The sequence below is a fragment of the Sminthopsis crassicaudata genome, chromosome 2 (assembly GCF_048593235.1).
Source record: "Sminthopsis crassicaudata isolate SCR6 chromosome 2, ASM4859323v1, whole genome shotgun sequence".
Classification (NCBI taxonomy): Eukaryota; Metazoa; Chordata; class Mammalia; order Dasyuromorphia; family Dasyuridae; genus Sminthopsis; species Sminthopsis crassicaudata.
Window position 1 is genome coordinate 661168623 of NC_133618.1, and position 20969 is coordinate 661189591.

A 20969-nucleotide genomic window follows, 5' to 3' on the forward strand; every position below is an offset into this window, starting at 1 on the left:
GTCAGTCAATGTGCATTTATTAAGCGCTTACCAGGTTCTAACTCCAAAAAATATACAGGAAAGCAAAAAACAGCACTATCTTTATTCTCAAGGGCCTAGCTTCTTAAACTGTCACATGACTCCTTATAGGGTCTCATAACTGAATGTAAGGATCACAAAATTATGACTTATTATCAGTAAATGCTTGATTTGTGTACCTATTTTACATACTATATCCCTGGGGTTATGCAAAAATTTCTTAGGCAAAAAGGAGTTGTGAGTGGTTAAGAAGCTCTGTTCTAATGGAAAAGAAAGCAGGTTTTAAAAAACTAATAACAAGCCTGCAGTCAACTATGTGGTACAATGGACAGAATGCTGGGCCTGGAATCAGGAAGACTTGAATTCAGATTCTTCCTCAGATATTTACTATCAAGTCATCCATCCTCTTTCAGCCTCAGTTTTCTCAGGTGGAAAATGGGACTAATACCTTCCAAGGTTGTTTTGAGGAGCAAATAAGCTAACATATGAAAAGAAATTTGCAAACTATACAAATGTGACTACTGCTTCTATTATTATACAAGAATCCCAGAGGGAAGGCACTGGCAGCTGAGGTGAAGGTAGGGATAGAGACCAGAAAAGGCTAACTTTAGAAGATGGTATTTGAGCTGAGTCTTGAAGGAAGCAAGGGAAGTTAAGAAGTGGGGCTGATGAGTTAAAGTAAAGGCGAAAGTTGGGAGATGGAGTGTTGGATTTGAGGAACAGCAGGAGGCCAGTGTCTGCTGGCTCACAGCATGTGTGTGGGAGAGGGGTGGGGGAAGAAGAGGGCTAAAATAAAGCATAACCTGAGAAGGTAAGAAGGGACTAGGCTGTGAAAGACTTTAAAAGTCAAAAAAAAGTGTGCAGCATGATAAATATGGAAATATGGTTAGAAAAATTGCACATATTTAACCTATATTAGATTATTTGCTATGTAGGGAGGGAGAAAAATATGGAATCTAAGGTTTTGAAAGGGTGAAGGTTGAAAGCTATCTTTGCATGTATTTGGAAAAATAAAATAAAAAATAAAAAAGCATCAGACTGGTGATCATCAAAAAATCCAAGTTAAAAAGAAGTCAAAGAAAGAATTTGATATTTGAAACTAAAGGAAATAAACCTGCAGAGTCACTGTCTCCATTGTCATTGATACTATTGCTACCCCTAGTCCTCAGTCCTGGGTACTTCTCTTGTCCCTCCTTGACTTGCTTCCCCCACTTCGGCATGTCTCTGCTTTCACCCCAAGTCCTTGCTCAGGATTTTTCTTTCATCTAAGTCTGATCTATAATATTCTGAGAGATGGCGTCTTTCCCTGCCTTTGCCATGTCTACTGCAGTGCTTGCATTTCTGAGCTAGCAAAGCTGCTCGGGTTCATTACACGTGAATCCTTCTAGTCTAAGGGGAATCCCTCTCTTCCATAAATTCTACTCAATTCAGGAGAAGCCTTCTTCTCACCCACTATGCTATATATTAAAAGCTCAGCCTAGCAAGGGAAGTGTGTGTGTGTGTGTGTGTGTGTGTGTGTGTGTGTGTGTGTACACATATATAATATACATTTTTCTCTCCCCCTCCTCTCTATTCCCCACCTCTCTCTTTTGCCCTCTCTCTCTGTCTCTCTCTCTCTGTCTCTCTGTCTCTCTCTGTCTCTCTGTCTCTCTGTCTCTCTGTCTCTCTGTCTCTCTCTCTCTCTCTCTCTCTCTCTCTCTCTCTCTCTCTCTCTCTCTCTCTCTCTCTGTCTCTCTCTCTCTCCTCTCATTTCCTATATCCCTCTCTCTCCCTCTCTCTTTTTCTGTCTCTCTGTCTCTGTCTCTGTCTCTGTCTCTGTCTCTCTCTCTCTCTCTCTCTCTCTCTCTCTCTCATTTCCTATATCCCCCTCTCTCCCTCTTTCTTTTTCTATCTCTGTCTCTCTGTCTCTCTCTCTGTCTCTCTCTCTGTCTCTCTCTGTCTCTCTCTCTCTCTCTCTCTCTCTCTCTCTCTCTCTCTCTCTCTCTCTCTCTCTCTCTCTGTCTCTTTTTCTCTCACTGGGATCACAGACTTTGAATTGGCTCTTGAAGGTGGACTAGAATTGGAAGAGGTAGGGATGGGCATATATGTGGGGGTGAACATGCCAGGCAGCAGGTAGGTGCTTAGGAATAGGAACAGAAGTAAAGAAGAAGAAAAAAAATGTCTGGAGAATGACTGGACTGCTAGACTCTTGTAGGGAAAGAAGACTGGGGGGAGGGTTGAAAGGAGAGAAAGTTGGACATTTAATATAGGCTCTGAAAGCTGTCAAAGAAGTTTAAATGAACTGGGAGAGGAACTCTGCTGAATGTTGGCTCAGGAACAAGCTGAAGCTCCTCCCTCAGCTCACTGTATATCTTAAGAAAATCCCTAAACTTCTCTGAGACCATGAACCCACTCTGGGGGCTTTTCCAGTTTTTACCTTGGGGAATCAAATGATGAGAGAGTTAATTTTCCAGGACTGGAGTGAGGAACTGCTAATGGCTACCTCTTATCATCATCTTTCCCTTTCTTCTTTGTCTCTTTGCTTACTCCATCCTCCTCCTCCTCCTCCTCCTCCTCCTCCTCCTCCTCCTCCTCCTCCTCCTCCTCCTCCTCCTCCTCCTCCTCCTCCTCCTTCTTCTCCTCCTCCTTTTCCTTCACTTCCCTCATCTTTTCTGTTCCATCTTCCTCAAGGACATCGATCCATTTTTTCCTTCTTGTTACCCTCTCCCCCTCCCCCCAGTCCTAATCTATTGGCCCATAACTCCTTTTCCTCAAGCCTGGCTATCCGGTCTCTGAGATCCTCTAAAGCCAGGGAATCTTGTTGGGGGACCTCATCAGCCATTGGGGGGGGTCTAAGGGACCTCTGTTTTCACAGAAGCAGGCTGGCCCAGTGGTTGGCTCACCTGGTCTCTTTTCCTCACCCTGGACAGCTCCTTTGCACATTTCAGGCCTCTAGGAGTGTGGTAGGATGGCTAAAAAATGAGGAGCTTGTACTTGATAACTTCTAAGACTTCTCCTAGCTCTAAACCTATAATTCTATCTATTTTTTTTATTTTATCTAGCTCAGCAGTGCCTACTTACATTTGAAAAATAGTATTAATTTATGAGTGAGGTATGTCATTTATTCAGCCTATAAGAATGTGATTATTTATAGATTCTTCTAGGGTTGTAGGGATTCTTTACAAGCTCCTGCTGCACTCCCCTCATCTCCCAGGATTCTGAAGCTGATAGGTTGGGAAGCCCTGATTTAGACCATACCCCTGTCTCCAGGCAGGAGGATTCAGTATCTGACATTGAGTTCTAAAAGCCTTCTGAAGTCTTAGTCCTTGGGAAAACTAGAGTAACTGAACATTGTAGGGGAGCGAGGGGTGAGAGATATGGAGAAGTGAAGTAAGAAGTGAAAGCTGCTGATAGGAACTCACCCCTTCTCAAACGCAGGCTCTCCAAAGAAACAGAGAATTTTCTCTTGTAGGTGACTAGCTGCCTGACTGAGCCTGTCTCCCCACTATTCAGCTTCTGATGGAAAGATGAAATGACAGCACTCTATTATATTTTTACCATTTGGCTGAAACTTCATTCCTCCCTGGGGCTTTGAACACTCCACTCAGATGGCAGCTCCCCTCTCCCCGCCCCCCAACATCAGGGCTTTGAATCCCTGATGGTGTTTGACGTGTCAAACCCCAGGCCTCTTAATTCCTATAGACCCTCCCCATGAGAGAAAAAATGGAGGTGGTGGTGGTGGGGAACAGGGCTTTCCCTGAGGCTAGACAGAGTAGGCAGCCGCCTACCTGGTGTGATGTGAGAGAGGGATGCCGGGGAAGACAAAAATAACTCCCCTACTGTCTCATCAGTCACAGAGTGCCTGAAATGACCTATTTGAAGCAGCCCAGGCTGGTGGAAAGACCTCTGGGTTTGGAATCTGGAGACCTGAATTCTAATCTCAGCATCCTTGGAAATTTATTAGTTGGGTGAACTTGGAAAGGAACAACTTACCGGAGGCTGTTCCTCATTTCCAAAATGGTGATAAACTTGCAGGTAGGATTTCCCTGCCTCAATAGTTTGTAGGAAAGAAAGCACTTAGTTCTAAGTGCTTTTGAAAGTGGGACATGATTATTATTGCTATGGGATAATTTTTTTTTTGGAATCAGTATTGATCAGTCTAGGTTTTTTTCTCAAGCTGTGAGGTTCCCTTCAGGGCAGGGAGCCCATTCCATGGATTTCCCTGCCTCAGTAGTTTGTAGGAAAGAAAGCACTTAGTTCTAAATGCTTTTGAAAGTGGGACATGATTATTATTGCTATGGGATAATTTTTTTTGAGTCAGTATTGATCTGTTTAGGTTTTTTCTCAAGCTGTGAGGTTCCCTTCAGGGCAAGGAGCCCATTCCATCCAGTCCATCCTTTTTTTTTTGGTGGGGGGGGGCAGTGGGAATGGTTGGGTAGCCTAGAGCTATGATTTTCACTGGAGCAGAAAACTCTCAGTGCGTCCACTCTAACTGATTAGACCATCAATTGCCCCCAATGAATAGTTTCAGAGAGTAGCCGGGAACCCCCAAATTTAAATGACTTGCCAATATGTGCCATAGATGAGATTTAAATCCAGGTCTTCTGGAATCAGGCTCCCTCTCTATCCACTATCTTATACCGTCTCTTTTTAGTCTATTTTAGGGGGAAGGAATGCATTGAAATTGCTTCTGGGACATCTAAAGTTACTTAGGCATGGAAGAAAATGTAACGATGGGGCAATAAGGAGACGAAGGGGACAAACTTCCTCAGCTGGACTATGTCACCAAGACCCAAGTTGGGCTCCCCGAGGGCAGATGCTTCTCTGTTCTCAGGTATGGCTCTCTATATTGTACCCTGAGAACAATGGTGTGTGTGTGTGTGTGTGTGTGTGTGTGTGTGTGTGTGTGTGTGTGTGTGTGTGCTCACCATGTACTAGCCTAGGAGAATAAAGGATGGAACCTGCCCTTATATGGACTCTATATGTTCAGCACCTACTGTGCATTTATTTATTTTCAGTTAATCCATGTCTCTTCGACTGTATACAGAGCTGAATACACCCCAGACTCCATCTAGTCCAACCTATATCTGAGTAATACTCCCCTCTGGTATCATCCTGACAAGACCATATTCAGACTTTCCTTGGATAGCTCAAAAAATAGGAAACTCACCCTCTTTCCAGTTATATTTTTGGACAACCCTAATATCTGGAAAGGAAAGGTGATGCTGTGGAAGGAGTGCTGAGTTCATAGTTCATTCAATCAATATTTATTGAATGAGTTACTAAAGCCAGATGATCTGCATTTTAATCCCAGTTCTAGTTCTGACAGTGAATCAATCAATCAATCAGGAAACATCTGTTATAGGCCATTATGTACTACATATTATGCTAATAACTGAGGTTACAGAGCCCCTCCCAAAACAAAGCAGTTCCAGATTTCGGGGGGTTTTACAAATAAGTCTACATTTATGAGTGTATACAGAGGAAATAGGAAATAAACAGAAGCTAGTTCAATACATGGCAGTTTGGCAGGGAGGGCGGGGGCAACCGGGAACAGAAAAGGGTTTATGTGGAAGGAAGTGACTGAGCTTCACCTCCAAGGAAGTGGGAGATTCTGCGAGTTGGGGGTGAGGAGAGAAAGCTTCCCAGGCTTGGGGGGCGACCAGTGCAAAGGCAAAGATGTGGCAGATGGAGTTCTGTGTGTGAGGAGCAGAGAGAAAGCCAGTTTGGCTGGACTGAAGATTGCAGGAAGGGGAGTCTTGCATAATGAGACTGGAAAGATAGATTGGGGCCAACTTGTGAAGGGCTTTAAAAGCCAAGCAGAGAAGTTTATATTTAGCCCAGAGGCAAGGAGATGCAGTGGGGTATAGCAGATAGAAAGCTGTCTTTGGAGTCAGGTTCAGCGACGTACTTCTGACAGAGCAGCTTTGTGACTCTGCATAAGATACTTATTCAGGTTACCACCAGCTGGATGGTGCAGTGGATAGAGCACCCAGCCTGGAAACAAGAGCAGAGTTCAAATTTAGCCTTGGATACTTACTGGCTTTGTGACCTTGGGCAAATCGCTTGATTTCTGACTCAGTTTTTCCTACTGTGAAATGGGTATAGTCCTTATCTCCAATGTTTGTTGTGAGGATCAAATGAGATGTTACTTGAAGAGATACTTAATAAATTCTTGCTCCCTTCTCCTAGACTAAGCTGCAGAGCACAGGCAGACTGAACTGTTGGAGGGCATTTCTTTGTGTGAAAATATTCTATGTCAATGAATCCACAGATAGATCCAGTCTCTAAGTCTTTCCTAGAGGGAATAGGGAGCCAATGTAGTTTATAGAAGGAGAGTGAAGGGAAATTGCTTTGATTACCTGAAGGGGGCTGGATTAGACTGGGGAGACATGCCTTCCTAAGATGAGAATTTCTCATTTGTAAGATGACGGTCAGGAATTAGAACAGACTCCAGAGTCGACTTCATGATCATAGTGGCTTTTTTTCTTCCATAAAGATGGTCAGGATGCTTCCATCGGAAGCCTGGACGGAGATCCCTGAGGGCCGAGCCCAGAATGGCCACAGCAGGGGAGAGACTCGAGGAGGAAGAGAGTCTTCTCTCACTCACAGAAGCCCCCTATGCTGAGAGAAACATGGTTTCTGCCATGATAGTCGATCTCAGAGGGGAGTTTCTTTAAATCCAATACATCCCAGCCCCCCTTGCCGTTCCCCACCTCCCAACCCCCTAACCTCTCGTTTTTATTCTGCCAGTCTTTTCCTCGCCGACTCAGCAGTCTTCTGCCTGCCTCCCTGGCATCTCAATGAAATAGATTCTGTCCCTTCCTGGGTCTGAGCCAGGAGCTGCAGACCCTTCTGCCTTTATGATAGAGGCACAGACTGGGGAGTGTATATGTGTGTGGGGAAGTCTCCCCAGGAGACTCGTTGGGTGCCTCTTCTTTATTGATGAGGAAGCCAAAGAGTCTGGGGTTCCAATTCACAACTCCTCCCCCAGAGTGGAAATGGGATGACGGAGAGCTTGTCTGTCTCTGTTCTATGGTTGTTGGGGGGGGTCATTTCCCCTCTCTCCTCCACAGCTCTCCCCCTCCCTTTCCCTCTCCCCACGTGCAAATATTAAACCACATTGGAAAACTCCAGCCTTTCTCCCCTGGATGGGAGTGATGACATCTGTGTCTCACCTGCATGCTGGGGGGAGGAAGGGTGCTCATCAAGGACAGAGCATCTAAACTCACTCCCACAGGGCTCTCTCTCTACCCTGTCTCAGACCCCCTCCCTCCCCCATACTTCCTTCTCTTCCACACATCTGGTGGGAGAGGAAGATGAATGGATCTTTTGTCTCCACACAACCAAAGCCCTGACCTGCTTCTGGCTTCTGAACGGAGGGGGTCGGCCTAGCTCTCCCTCACATCCCAGCCAGTGGTTAGGAGAGGAGACTGACTAGAGGGGGTGATGGAGGGTGGTCCGAATGTCTCCCCTAACCCCCGTAAACCCCCAACCTATGGACGTAAGTAACCTGCCACTATGATACTTAATGCTTTCCCACTAATGCTTTATTTCTTTGGCTTAAGGCAAATCTGAAAAGTAGGAGGGGTCCTTTTCCACCATCAGCACCTTAGGTCAAAGAAACAGGTATTTCCCACCAACCCCCTTTTTCCTGCTATATTCAGTGACTTGAGTATGGTCATACAGAAATACTATGAATAAGACCTGTCATTTTATATGGAACTTTAAGGTCTAACTAGTTCTTTATTGATGCAGTATTGCTCACGGGACCATCACAATAGCTATGTGAGATAGGTGAATGGGAGGATGAAAGAAAGACTAATAAGATGGACAGGGGACTTTCTTTGAGGCTGCTTCTTCTCTTCCCCCCAAGTCCTCGATGGATTTTCGTCCCTTCTCTGTAGACTGGGTGGAGGATTTTACTATTTTGCTGTTGCAGCAAGCACATGATGAGTGAGAACTGCCCTCTCAGACTCCGGCTTCATGTGTATAAGCACATGAACTGCACTGTACAGCAAATACTGCCCTGGGCCTTCCCTAGCAAGGCCATTGTCCTCTGAGCTAGAGATTTATTTGTCACCATCATTTCCAGCTCTCTGTGGCCCTGACCTCTTCCAGCTGCATCCCCTAATGGGAAGTGACACTCCTGCTTCCAAAGGGTTTGGGAAGTAATTGAAGGCTTGGTCTCCTGCCAAAGTCCAACGGGGCTGCCAGCCAGGGTCAGAAGTTCCTGCTGGAACAGCACGGCAACCGGAGGGGACGAAAGACAACAGGTGGGAGGGGATGAGCAGGAACCTGTTCCAACCTAGCTCTAGTCTCTTAACCTTCTGAAGACTCTGTGGTCTCTCACTGCTGAAAATTGGTAAGACAGGACAGGAATGATGGAAGCCTAAATTTAGAGCTGGAAGTTATCTTGGAGAGGATTTAATTCAATGCTTTCATTTTTTACAGATGGGGAAACTGAGGCATGAAGAGGTTAAAGTAATTTATCCAAAGTTAAAAATCCACTCTACTACTCTACCTTTCAAGGAGAAATCAAGCCCCTCAGGCACTTCAACAGCAATTCTGTTCACTGAAGAGATGTTTTAATGAAGAAGTCATGAAGCCAGATTTCCTTACTGATTGCACAGCTTCTCCTCCTCCTTCACCTTTGTTTTCTGGGTGGGAGGAGGAGGAGACAAAGTTCCACAGCTCAATTTGGGAATCTTAGACATTTGCATTGGGAAAGACTTTCAAGGTCATCTTGATAAATGAGGAAGGTGGGACCAGAAAATTGAAATCCTTCATCCCACAGTCACTCTACTCATAGGTGATGGAGGCTGGATTTGAATCAAAGCCCAGAGTAGTGCCCTTCACATTATGCTTCAATGGCACCATCTTGCACAAAAAGGAAAAGCTACAAGTTGATTTTATAAAGGTGGTTTTAATCTTTATTTTTCAATTAACAAGTATTTTTAAAAATTAAGCTAAAATGTTAATTTTTAGATGAATCTAAAATTAACCTAAAATTTTAATTTCAGATCGTATCTAAAATTAATTTTAAAATTAAACCCAAAATTAATTAACTATCCCTCCTTACTCCATCAAGCATATTTTTAAAAATCTTGAAAAACAAATCCCTCAACAGAAATCTACATAGCCCATCAAAACAATTTCATTCATTCAATGAATCAATCCATATAATCAATGCTATTATGATTCAGGCACTGTGCTAAATACTGGAGATGCAACAAAAAGGCAAAAGACAGTCTCTGTTCTCAAGGAGTTTACAATCCAGTAAAGAAGTTTACAACCATCACCAAAAACGTATGTTTCTCAGTCAGTCAATAAGCATTTATTAAGTACCTACTATATACTAGGTGCTATGATAAGTGCTAGGGATACAAAGAAAGGCAAAGTATATTTCCTACTCTTTAAGAAGTGGAATGCAATAAGTGTTTATTAAGCACCTACTGCATACAAAACACTGTAGTAAGTTGTTTATAAATATTATTTCATTTGAGCCCATAATCTGATGGGAGAAGCAAGACATGAACAGGTGTGTCCAAATAAGGTATGTACAGGATAAATTGGAAATAACTGATGGAGGGGAGACATTCGAATTGGGAGGAATCAGGAGAAGTTGCCTTATTTCTTGTTTAAGTTCATCACCTCTGGCAGAAGGTAAGTGGCTCATTTCATCCTCATTTTTTTAGACTCCTGATTTATCATTGCATTGACCAGAGTCTAAAGTCTTTCAAGTTGTTTTTCTCTGGATTTTTGTTGTTGTTCAGTTGTCTCCAACTCTTCGTGATTCCATTTGGGGTTTTATTGGCAAAGTGGTTGGACATTTCCTTCTCCAGTTCATTTTAAAGATGAGGAAACTGACACAATGGGGTTAAGTGACTAGGCCAGGGTCACACAGCTGGCAAATACCTTAGGCTGAATTTGAAGTCTGGTCTTCCTGACTTCAGACCTCAAACTTTGTTCACTGTGCCACCTAGCTGCCAGGACAGGGCCTAGCTGACAGCACCTTAGTTTCCAACGTTGCTGCCACAGAAAAAGTTTCTCTCTGTCTCTCTGCCTCTCTGTTTCTTTCTCTTTCTCTGTCTCTGTCTCTCCCCCTGCCTCCTTCTCTCTGTCTGTCTGTCTTCGTCTCTGTCTGTCTGTCTCTCTGTCTCCCTCCCCTTCTGTCTCTCTTTTTCTTCTTTCCTTCTTCCCTCTTTTTTTCTGTTTCTCTCTCTGTCTCTCTGCCTCTCTGTTTCTCTCTTTCTCTGTCTCTGTCTCTCCCCCTGCCTCCTTCTCTCTGTCTGTTTGTCTGTCTTCGTTTCTGTCTGTCTGTCTCTCTGTCTCCCTCCCCTTCTGTCTCTCTTTTTCTTCTTTCCTTCTTCCCTCTTTTTTTCTGTTTCTCTCTCTGTCTCTCTGCCTCTCTGTTTCTCTCTTTCTCTGTCTCTGTCTCTCCCCCTGCCTCCTTCTCTCTGTCTGTTTGTCTGTCTTCGTTTCTGTCTGTCTGTCTCTCTGTCTCTCTGCCCTTCTGTCTCTCTTTTTCTTCTTTCCTTCTTCCCTCTCTTTTTTTCTGTTTCTCTCTCTGTCTCTCTGTCTCACCCTCTTTCTCTCTTTTCCCCTCTCTTCCCCCCCCATCACATATGTGAGTACTTATGGATTCTTTTCCTCTTTAAGTTCATTGGGCATTGTAAATGTACTAACAGTATAGTTGGGTTTTATTTTTGGGGGAGCAGACTCTTAACTCTCCCCTTTGGAGTTAATTCAAATCATAAAATTCCAAGTTAACCTGTCCATATCATCTCAAAATCATGAACTATTTGATCTCGTGCTGGTCCTTCCTGTGGATGGCTAAATTTGTCTGGGATTTACCTGTCGTGGGACCTAAGACCCCTGATAGCCTCGGCTAGGTGGCTCTCACTGATTTAGCACATGTTGCCGGGTGGAGAATTTTGGTTGCTGTGCAATTTGTAAATTATGCTCCTCTGATCTTTGGGATGATTCGTATCTTTCAGGCTAAAAGGGGAAGGCTTTACATGGGGACTAGCACAGGACACAATTTTAACACATGGAGTTTATAAAACCCTGTGCTACTGTACTTGCTTCTGCATGTTGTACGTTATATTTGATCTGTTCCACAGATTGACCTGGATCTTTTTAAAAATCAGTACCAAATTATTCTAATGATTACTGCTTTGTAGTTTAGAGTTCTGGTACTGACAAATCCCTCCTTCCTATTTTTCATTATTACCTTTGGGATTTTTGATCTTTCATTTCTTTGCATGAATTTATTCTCCCCCCCACTTCTATAAAACATTCCTTTGGGAGTTTGGCATAGAAGTGAAAAATAAATTAATTTAAGTAACATTATAATTTTCCTAATATTTGTTTGAATTACCCATGAGTAATTCATGTTTCTACAACTTGGATAGGGTCAGAAGTGGGGGAAAGAGAGAGGGTTGATGTTTGGGTGGTCCCATAAGAAGAAGTCATTCTCTTGGGAAGCAGCCAGTGGGACCTCTCAAGGTTTTACCCAAGTTCAGTGCCTGAAAGTGATGCTTGGAGTAAGGTGGCTTTAGCTCTGGCTTCCAGGAACCTTTCTATCTCTAGTTGCGGAGACATAATTTATTTATGTGGGTTCACTCCTAATAGGGGCAGTGTGATAGACAGCACCCCTAGTTGAACATTAAGATTCTTGGTTGAGGTCACAGGCCTTTCTGTCTCAGTGACCTGGCCCTGCCATTCTCTTGCTATAAAAATTTGTCCAAATCATTCCTCTGGCCGCCCATTTCTTCATCTGCAAGATGATCTCCAAGACCTCATTCTAGCCTCACTACTGTAAGGTTCTGAAGTGCAAACAGATAGCATTCTGCTATTTCCTGTGTCCAAACGTGATGGGGGATCCTTGATGGGAGGATGTTCTGAGACTAAGCAGGAGCCTCCATGGGGCATCCAGGAAGAACGCTTCTTCCTGAGCCAGGATTCTGGGGTAGCATTCCTGCCTCTCCTCTATTTGCTCTGGGGAGGGCAATGATCAGTCCACACTTAGTTGGTGACAGGTATATAAAGAAAGACAAAAGCGGCTCTTGCCCACAAAGAATTTTTATACCAATGAAGGAGTTCCATGCCATATTATCCCTACAAGATCCTCTCAGGGCAGTGGGAGGTAACGAGTTAAAAGTCCATAGGATAGGTTTTCAGTGGCTGGATGAAAGCTGCTGTTAAAAGAAACAACAATTGAAGGCAAGCTATGATTATATGAGTTCCAGGGCCAGCCAGTGAATAAAACGGGCTGGGAGCCGGAGAGGAGGGCTGTCGGGTATGGGATGCCAGCTTTTTCCCAGCCTTTCTCCTCTGGAGAGAATTCAGAGCCCCAGCTGGCTCAGGGCGGGGTTAAAGTTTGGGACCTTCAGATTGAAGATGAGAAGGGGGAGATCTAGTGGGTGGGATGAATGGAAACTGCCGTGGAGGATGGTGAGGAGAGTGGGTGCTGGGAGAGCCTGGGTCCTCAGAGGGAAGGAGATCTGGACCGGCTTTTTAGGAGGCTGTTTGGACCCACCCAGGAATTGTTTGCTGAATGCAACGGGTGAGTCATGTTGGCTCAAAGGTACACAGACTGGGGGCCAAAAAGGCCTCACAGATCGCTGAGTCCAGTGCCTTCCTTTTAGAGAGGAGGAAGCAGAAGCTCAGAAAGGTGGGAGGTGGGGGCAGTGATCTGCCTTTGGTCATACAGGTAGTAAGTGAAAGGGCCAGCATTCAGCCCCATGGCTGGGTTCCGAAAGGACTCTGCTCCTTGCCCAGGACACTTCTCCATGCTTTGTTGTCCCCTAGGTCTTAAACGCTCTTCTTTTTTACCTTTGCCCCCTGGCATCCCTGACCTGCATCAAGGTCTTCTGCAGGTGTCCTTTCCTGCTCCCCCCAATCTTCTCTGCCTCTTCAACATGGATCTAGTAGGGATAATATGGCATATGTCTTCCCCAGTGGAATGAAAACTCTTTGTGGGCAAGAGCTGCTTTTGCCTTTCTTTGTATACTTGTCACCAAGTAAGTGTTGACTGATCATTTAATTAATCCAATGGACTTTCCCAGAAGTGTCAAACACACTTCTCCTTCCAGCTCTCAATTCTTCAGAGAACAGAGCAGATTACAATGTAATTAGAAAAGATTTAACCAAATAAATATGTGATGATTTATAATAAATATATTAAAATAAATAAAAATACAATAAAATATAAATAATATTGATATGTGGTTTTCAATGTCAATATGGAGGCAGTTGGCATATAGGTCTAGAATCAGAAAGACAAATCTTCCTGAGTTCAAACACTTCTAGCTGTGTGACCCACTTAACTCTGCCTCAGTTTCCTCAAATGTAAAGTAAGCTGGAGAAGGAAATGGAAAGCCACTCCAGTATCTCTGCCAAGAAAACCCCAGAGGAAGTCACAAAGAGTTAGACATGACTGAAAATGACTGAACAACAAACAATAACAAAATTTGAGGAAATGGAGGAATATCTATCACTGATTCTTGAGGAGATAAAGTTTGGGAGAAGGCTGAGGATGCTGGGCCTCCATGGGAACATTAAAGGCAAGAAAGGGTGCTCGGGGAGTGAAGGGCAGGGCACAAAGCTTTTCACAACTGACAAACTTAGAATGACTGTGGTATAACATGTTATTATAAGAAATTATAACATACAGGATGAACCTATTCTGGGTGTCTGGTATGTCTGGAGATGGAGACAGGAATCTCTCAGGACCTGTAGGAGTTGTTGATTTACAGAAAGAGGAAGGAAACTAACCAGAATGGGAACTTTTAGAAAGAGTAAATAACCTGGTAAAATGGATCCAGTCCCACTCTCTTCCCAATTCCCCATCACATCCTGCATCATTTAGTCTTCCTCCTCTCTCCTTGATGATTTCAATGTGTAGTTACACACTCTTCTATTCTCTTACAGTCTGGGAGAGTTCATTAATAGTCCAAAAAATATTTGGTTCCTAGTGAGTCACCCATCCTGCTTGAGGGTTACTGGAACCCAAGACTGCTGTCATGACTAGGAGAACAGATGGGTCACATTGGTTCCTCTTGGGATTAGGAGTGGTGGTGGGTTAGAAAGCCTGGAAAACAGTATGAAAGTTTCTATGAAAGTAGAAGAATTGGCTTTGGGGATCCTTCCTTTCCCCATGATCTCTGGGTGCCATGTTTGTCAGAGTTAGAAATGAGGGCTTGGGAGGCCAAGGATGCATGTTTAATTCCTGCCCAGATTTATATCTAGATTAAATCTTGATGTAACCAGTGGCTGAACAGCTCTCCCCCCCAAACTCTGCTCATGTGAATGAGATCTGATCCTGTGATGGGCCTCCTCCAAATATTCATCTCTGACTTATTTCCCTTATTTCTGGGAAAGTCATGAGTGTAGTTTGTGTAGATCTCTATCTAGATTCTTACATGTGAATAACAGGGTCTCCATCTCTCTTAACAGAACTCAAGGTAAAAAGTATAAGTGGGTACAGGACAGACTTTATTTTACAGAAAGTTCAGAACTATTTGAAGGAGCCAATAAACAAATTCAGAAAATACATAAAAAACTCAAAACAACTCAAAAACAACTGTCAGCCAATTAGCATTTATTATGTGCTTACTATGGCTTGGACACTGGAGACTACAAAGAAACAGCAGCAACAAGAACCTGAGGACTCACCATCCAATGGAGGAGACTTATGCAGAGAACTATGTACCAACAAGATATATGCAGGATAAATTGGGAATAGATTCAGAGGAAAGGCACTAAAATTATTCTCCTTATCCTTCAGGGGTTCCTATTTTTCTGCTAAAGTCTATAGTCCTTCGACTTCTTTCAGAATGAAATGGACCCTGGAGAAGCCATTAGGGAGCTATCCCAACATTTGGTGAATCTTTGAACATATTATTTGTGGCCCTGGGCCTTTGATTCTGATCTCTTCTGGTCTGCTATCTGAGACTTCCCTGGAACAGTAATATCAGTATCATGTACTGACCTCTAATTGGGTCATTTTAACCCTGATCCTTGGCTGTAGACTGGTCCAACCATGGATCACAAACAGAATAGAGATTAGAGTGAGAATGGCTAGGTGTCAAATATTCTGAATACTAGAAATAACTCCCAGCCCAGGGAGACTGAGGGTGAGTCTGAAGAGTTATTCTGAGGGAGAAGGAGTCTTCTCATATTTTCCAAAGCTTTCTCTTATCTCCATTGAGAGGCCACCCATTAGCAAACCAAAAAGCCTTTTTCCATATGAGCTTGCAGACTGGGAGGGGGAGGAGAATGAAGACTCAGATGGGAAGGGCAGTTGAGAATGTTCTGGTTGGGAGAGAAAAGATAGTTCCAGTCTTTAGGGGAAAACATGCTTTTCTGGGTGAGGTCATCCATCCTTGGTACCAGGAACCAGCTCTACCATGGAGAGTCAAACCTGCTGCCCCACAGTCCCAACTCCCACAGACTAAGATAGGCGTGAAAGCCCCGGAATACGGTCATTTGAGGGCACAGGTGAAGAGGGAACTCTAATAACGATCCCAATATTTTTCTTATATTTTTTCTTTTCTTTTTTATAAACATTTTTCTAATGTTTGGAGGTTTACAAACTGTTGCCTTATGTAACCCTTTGAGATGGACAACACATCTCATTCTTCAGACAAAGCTAATTAAGTTAAAAGCAGTGAAGTGAAAAGCATATGGGTGCTTGACTGGGATGAAGGCACCTTGTTTCTTAGCCAGATGGCACAATGAATGGAATACCAGATTTGGAGTTAGGGAGAGCTGAGTTCAAATCCAGCGTCAGACACTTCCTGGCTGCATGACACTGGGAAACTGCTTAATCTCTATCTGCCTTTGTTTCTACAATTGTAAAATGGAGATCATTGTAGCACTTCTTAAAGTGGGAGGTGAGGACCAAATGAGATAATATTTGTTGTGCCTGGCATCTAGTAAGCACTTAATAAATGCTTGTTTCTTCCTTCTTTGCAAGTGTAGTAGGGAGAGCTAATACAGGGCAGATGCAAGCACAGCAGTATTGAGTCTGTTTAGGAACATATTCAAGTCCAAAGTGAATGAAAGTAATGACCTGAAGGGAGATGACTGAAAAATATAGTCAGTGGGGTCAGTGGAAAAGATGAAACCTTTCCTTTCCCTCCCCCTCCTACCATGGCCCACTCTTGGTTCTATAAGGGAGCAATGGCAAGGAAGCCACTAATATGACAGAGAGCATGACCTTACCTTCAGGGGGCCTTTAACTCACCGGAGATCAAATAGTCTCAGAATTGAGAAATAGCTAGAATAATAAAAAGAAAAAGCTTTCTTTTCCTTTCTTCCTTCTTTCCTTTTTTCCCCGTCTTTATTTATTTAGAAAAATATGCTCCCTGCACTAAAGACACAACTTCTCAGTCTTAGTGGGTAATTGAATTGTCCCCTGGGGTCATCTAGACTCCCCAGTCACCACTCTGGACATCTGTGTCCTGTATTCACCACTCCCATTTCCTTTGGGTTATGCTTCCCACTATACCCTTACACTCCTGCCACAGCTCTCTCTTCCCAACATCCCCCAGCAATTCCACTCAGGAAACTCCCTTCCCTTCTTCCAAAACACTATACAAGCCATTATTTCATGAAAAAGCAGGGGCAATCCCCTCCATTTTACAGTAAGAGGATTGAGACCCAGAGAAGTGGTAGGGATCAGTGTCACAGGGATAGCCGCACATAAGCTTTATATAATATTCTGCCTCATTTCTGATCAGAGCTTGCTTCCCTCATCTCTATACATGATGGAGCATCAGTACAAGACTTAGGAAGAAGAACATTCTTACAGTAACAGTAGATATAAGCCTTTGGATTGTCTGTTCGTTTATATTATTCATACTTAACCATTCACTATAGTATGAAGTTTTGAATTATATTAATCTCTCTACCAGGGGTTCTTAGTCTGGGGTTCCCTTGAAGGGGTATCTGTGGTTAGAATTTATAGAATCTGTGAGCTTCAATGAGAAAGTCCACCTTTGCTTTTACGAATCTTTAAGTGAAATTCAGCATCTCCTTCACTTATTAATATAAATGAGAAACATTATTCTGAGAAGAGGCTCATAGGTTTCACTGGAATGCCAAAGAGGGCCATTACACAAATTTGGTTTCCATTTCCAAAAAGGAGCCATCTTTTGCAGGCAGAAGGCCATGGTACTCTGGAGTCCCAGTCTGGGGGGTTATGGAGCTACTTCTTAGGAGAGGGCTGAGACAAATGATCCATGCAAGGCTGGGCCCCTGTCCAGATGCTCTGCTTGAAGGGGGAGGTATTGCTGCAGTGTGTGGGAGTCTCAGGCTGCTGAGCTCTCCCTGATTTACAACAAGACTTAGGAGAGCTGCTCCCTGGTGTCCACTTGGGCCAGGTGCCCAAGCATTTTTTAAAAGCCTTAATCAGACTCTTTAGCAAGATTTGTTTTAATAAGAATATGTAAAGTGCTTTGCAAACTTTAAAGCTTTTAAAGCATCAACAACATATCACATTTATTTGGTACTTAATATTCTTCAAAATCTATTTTTATCATTTTTGGGGGAGGAAAAGGATGGACAAGAAAGATGCTGAATCCTTCAAAGTCAAGGTACAGCAATTTCTTTAGAGATGAGTGAGAAAAGCTAGAAGTACAGTATGGTTGTTTTTTGTTCTTGAAGAAGAGTAAAATGACATCACTACATTAAAGACAAGTTGTAATGTGTCTGAATTGTGGCTGATCAGACCAATAAGAGCTCAGAATGCTCTACCACAGGTTAGGCACACAGGTAGTTCTTGTGAATACTTGGGGTGGATTCTCCAAATTTGCACCTCTCATGTTTCTTCTGAGCTAATTTAATTCTGCATTGCTCATAGAGCCCAGCACCATCTCTGACGAGGGGACACCATGTTGGGTGGCCCTGTACCAGTGTCTTCCATGTCATATAATCAGAAATTCTTAAGAGAGACCTTGAGAGTGTCCTTGTATCACTTCTTTTGACCTCCCTGTGAGAGCTTGCCCTATGTGAGTTCTTCATAAAAGTCTCCATACATTTGACATTCGAACAATGTGGCCAGCCCATCAGAATTGAGCTCTCTGCAATAGAATTTGAATGTTTGGCAACTTATTTCAAGTGTCTGGTATTTTATCTTGCCAGGTGGTCTTCAGAATGTTCCTAAGACAATTCAAACGGAAGCGATTCTGTTTCCTGGCATGGAGCTGGTACACCGTCCAGATTTCAGAAACATACAACAATGGGCTCAGCACAATGGCTCTGTAGACCTTCAGTTTGGTAGTTAGTCTAATATTTCTTCTCTCCCACACTTTTCCTCAGAGCCTCCAAACACTGAGCTCCCTCTGTCAATATGTGTGTCAACCTCACTATCAATGTGTGCATCCCTGGAAATTATACTGCCAAGGTAACTGAAATTATCCACAGCATTCAAAACTTCTCCATTTGCTGTAACTGATGGTTCCACATATGGATGGTATGGTACTGGTTGATAGAACACCTGTGTTTTCTTGGTATTAACTGTCAGCAAAAGCAGCAGAGAATTCATCCATGTTTTGTTGCATCTCAGCCTCAGAGGCTGCATTGAGTCCACAATCATCTGCAACCAAAACTCATGCACCAACGCTCCCTCCGCTTTAGTCTTGGCTTGTAGCCTTTTCAAGCTGAAGAATCCATCACCAGTGAGGTAGCCAACCTTGATGCCATGTTCATCCTCATTGAAGACATTTGATAAGATGGCTGAAAACCTCATGCTCAAAAGCCTGGGAGTAAAAACACAGCCTTGTTTCACTTCATGGAAATTTACTTCATCATCTGTTATTCAGAACCCAAGCAAGCATACTGACATGATGTGCAATACTGATAAACTTTTCTGGACAAATTTTGACATGATTTTCTATAAGCTCTTGTGACTGACCTTGGCTGATCTATAAACAACATGTCTACAGATCTCTGTTCTACTTCTGACATTTTTCCTGGAGTTATCGGGCAGCAAATATCATATCGACTGTTCTTTGGCCCCTTGTGAAATCACAACAACTCTCAGGAAGTCAACCTTCTTCCAGGTGTAGGATCAGCCTATTAAGGAGGATTCTGGCAAGCATCACACAAGTAGGGACTCAGAAAGAGATCCCACCCCCCCATAATTATCACAGGACAATCTATTCCCTTTATCTTTATAAAAACGAACAATGAAGGCCTCCTTGAACTCCTGGGGGAATAACCTTATCTTATCAGATAACCCAGAAAATTTTAATTAGTTTTTGTATGAGCAATGAACCACCTTGTAAATCTCAGCTGGAATAGAATCAGCACTAGGTACTTTGCCACATGAAAGGATCTTAATGGCATTCAAAATCTCTTTTTTGGTTGGGACTTCAGCTAGGAAGGGATTGATTTCAACCAGAGGAAAATGGTCATCTTCCTTCTTACTGAGCCAAGAATCTTGCATCTCTCTAAGCTTTTCTTGTATTTTATTTTTGATGGAATTAAAGGCTGCCTTCTTAGAGATGGATGAACCATTCTGCTGCTATGCTCTGTGAAGTTCTTATCTTTCATTCAGTAACTTCAGAATTTCCTCCTCATTTTCATCAAACAATCTTGATTTTTGGTCCAGATGAGTAAATGCAATACACCAAATCTCTGAAAACTTCCCACTCCTTTTTTGCTCCACTGTTGCCACCTGTGTGTTGTCTTAATTTTCCCTCTGTTAGCAACAAACTATTCCCACTCAGAGAAGGCTCTAATCTGTTGACATTAATTCTTTTGGTAGGTTTTTGGTTTTGGGTTTTTTTTTTTTTTTTTTTTTTTTTTTGCCTTGGAGCCACCACTTTTGTTGAATGCAAATATTCAGCTTGGAGAGGATAAGTCTATGGTCAGTCCAGCAGTTTGTACTACACATTGCCTTCTCACTCTGACATCCTGTCTGTCTCATCTTACACATAGTCTATTAAATGTCAGTGTTTGCTGCAAGGGTTCTTAAGTGGAGTCATATTGCATTTAGATAAATAAAATATAATGTTGGTGAGAAGGTCATGAGATGTTATATCTTCAATCACACAGTCTATTAAATGCCAATGCTTGCTGCGAGGATGCATGCGTGAAGTTTTATTGTGTTTAGGTAAATAGAAGACAGTGTTAATGATGAGAGGATCATGAGACGCACAAGTCTTCAGTAGTACAGGACAATTGCTGTTGCTGTTTCCAAATCCATTCCTCCCAAGGCTGGTAGTGTGAACCTCCTCTAGCATTAAAGTCACCCAGAATTGTAAGCTTGTCTTCTATTAGTACACTGGTGATGAGGGTCTCCAGGTCTTCCTGAAATTTTTCTTTGACTTCATCAGGGATTGTCACTCTGAGAGCATAGGTACTGAAAATGGTGCTATGGTGCTTTCCTACAGAGGATTATTGCATTATCATGAGCCTATCACTCATTTTGGGAGGCATAGAAGTTTGATTAGATTAGTTTTGATTGCAAAACTTACACCAACTTCCAGGTGCTTTCCTTAACTCCAGTCACTCCAGAAAAATGTGTATCCAGTTCTGACTTTAGTAAGCTGGTCTTTATTTGCCAGCTTTGTTTCACTCAGGGCTGCTATTTGGAATGCGATATCTGTTGAATTTTCTTGTAACAAGAGCTGTTCGTTTACAGATCTACTCGATTTTGCATAGCATATAAATGTTGTACATGTTCCAGGTACTGATGTTAAGTGGAATAAGGAGTTTTTGTACATATTTTGGTATTTAGACTGCAGGGTAAGATTTCCACCTGCTATGGTAATCAGGTCAGGGTTGAATGAGCAGACAATTTCTAGGGCACCTTTTTTAGCCCCTTCCTCACATAGGAGATGAGCAGTGCAGTCCTTAAAAGGCTGCTTCCAGGGAGAAGACAACCCTATGGTTTGGGCTGTCTGTGTGCAGGATTGTGACTATAGCTCCTAATGTACCACTCCTGCTGCTTCATC

At 43.0% G+C, this 20969-nt stretch overlaps 1 long non-coding RNA gene across 1 annotated transcript; it reads left to right on the top strand.

The window, feature by feature from the left end:
• The first annotated feature begins 3874 nt into the window (after positions 1–3874).
• LOC141553837 (uncharacterized) lies at positions 3875–19799 on the top strand. The gene is made up of 4 exons (XR_012485674.1): positions 3875–4032; positions 4652–4831; positions 8452–8917; positions 18151–19799. It is a non-coding gene; the product is annotated as an uncharacterized LOC141553837 (long non-coding RNA).
• Positions 19800–20969: the final 1170 nt, after the last annotated feature.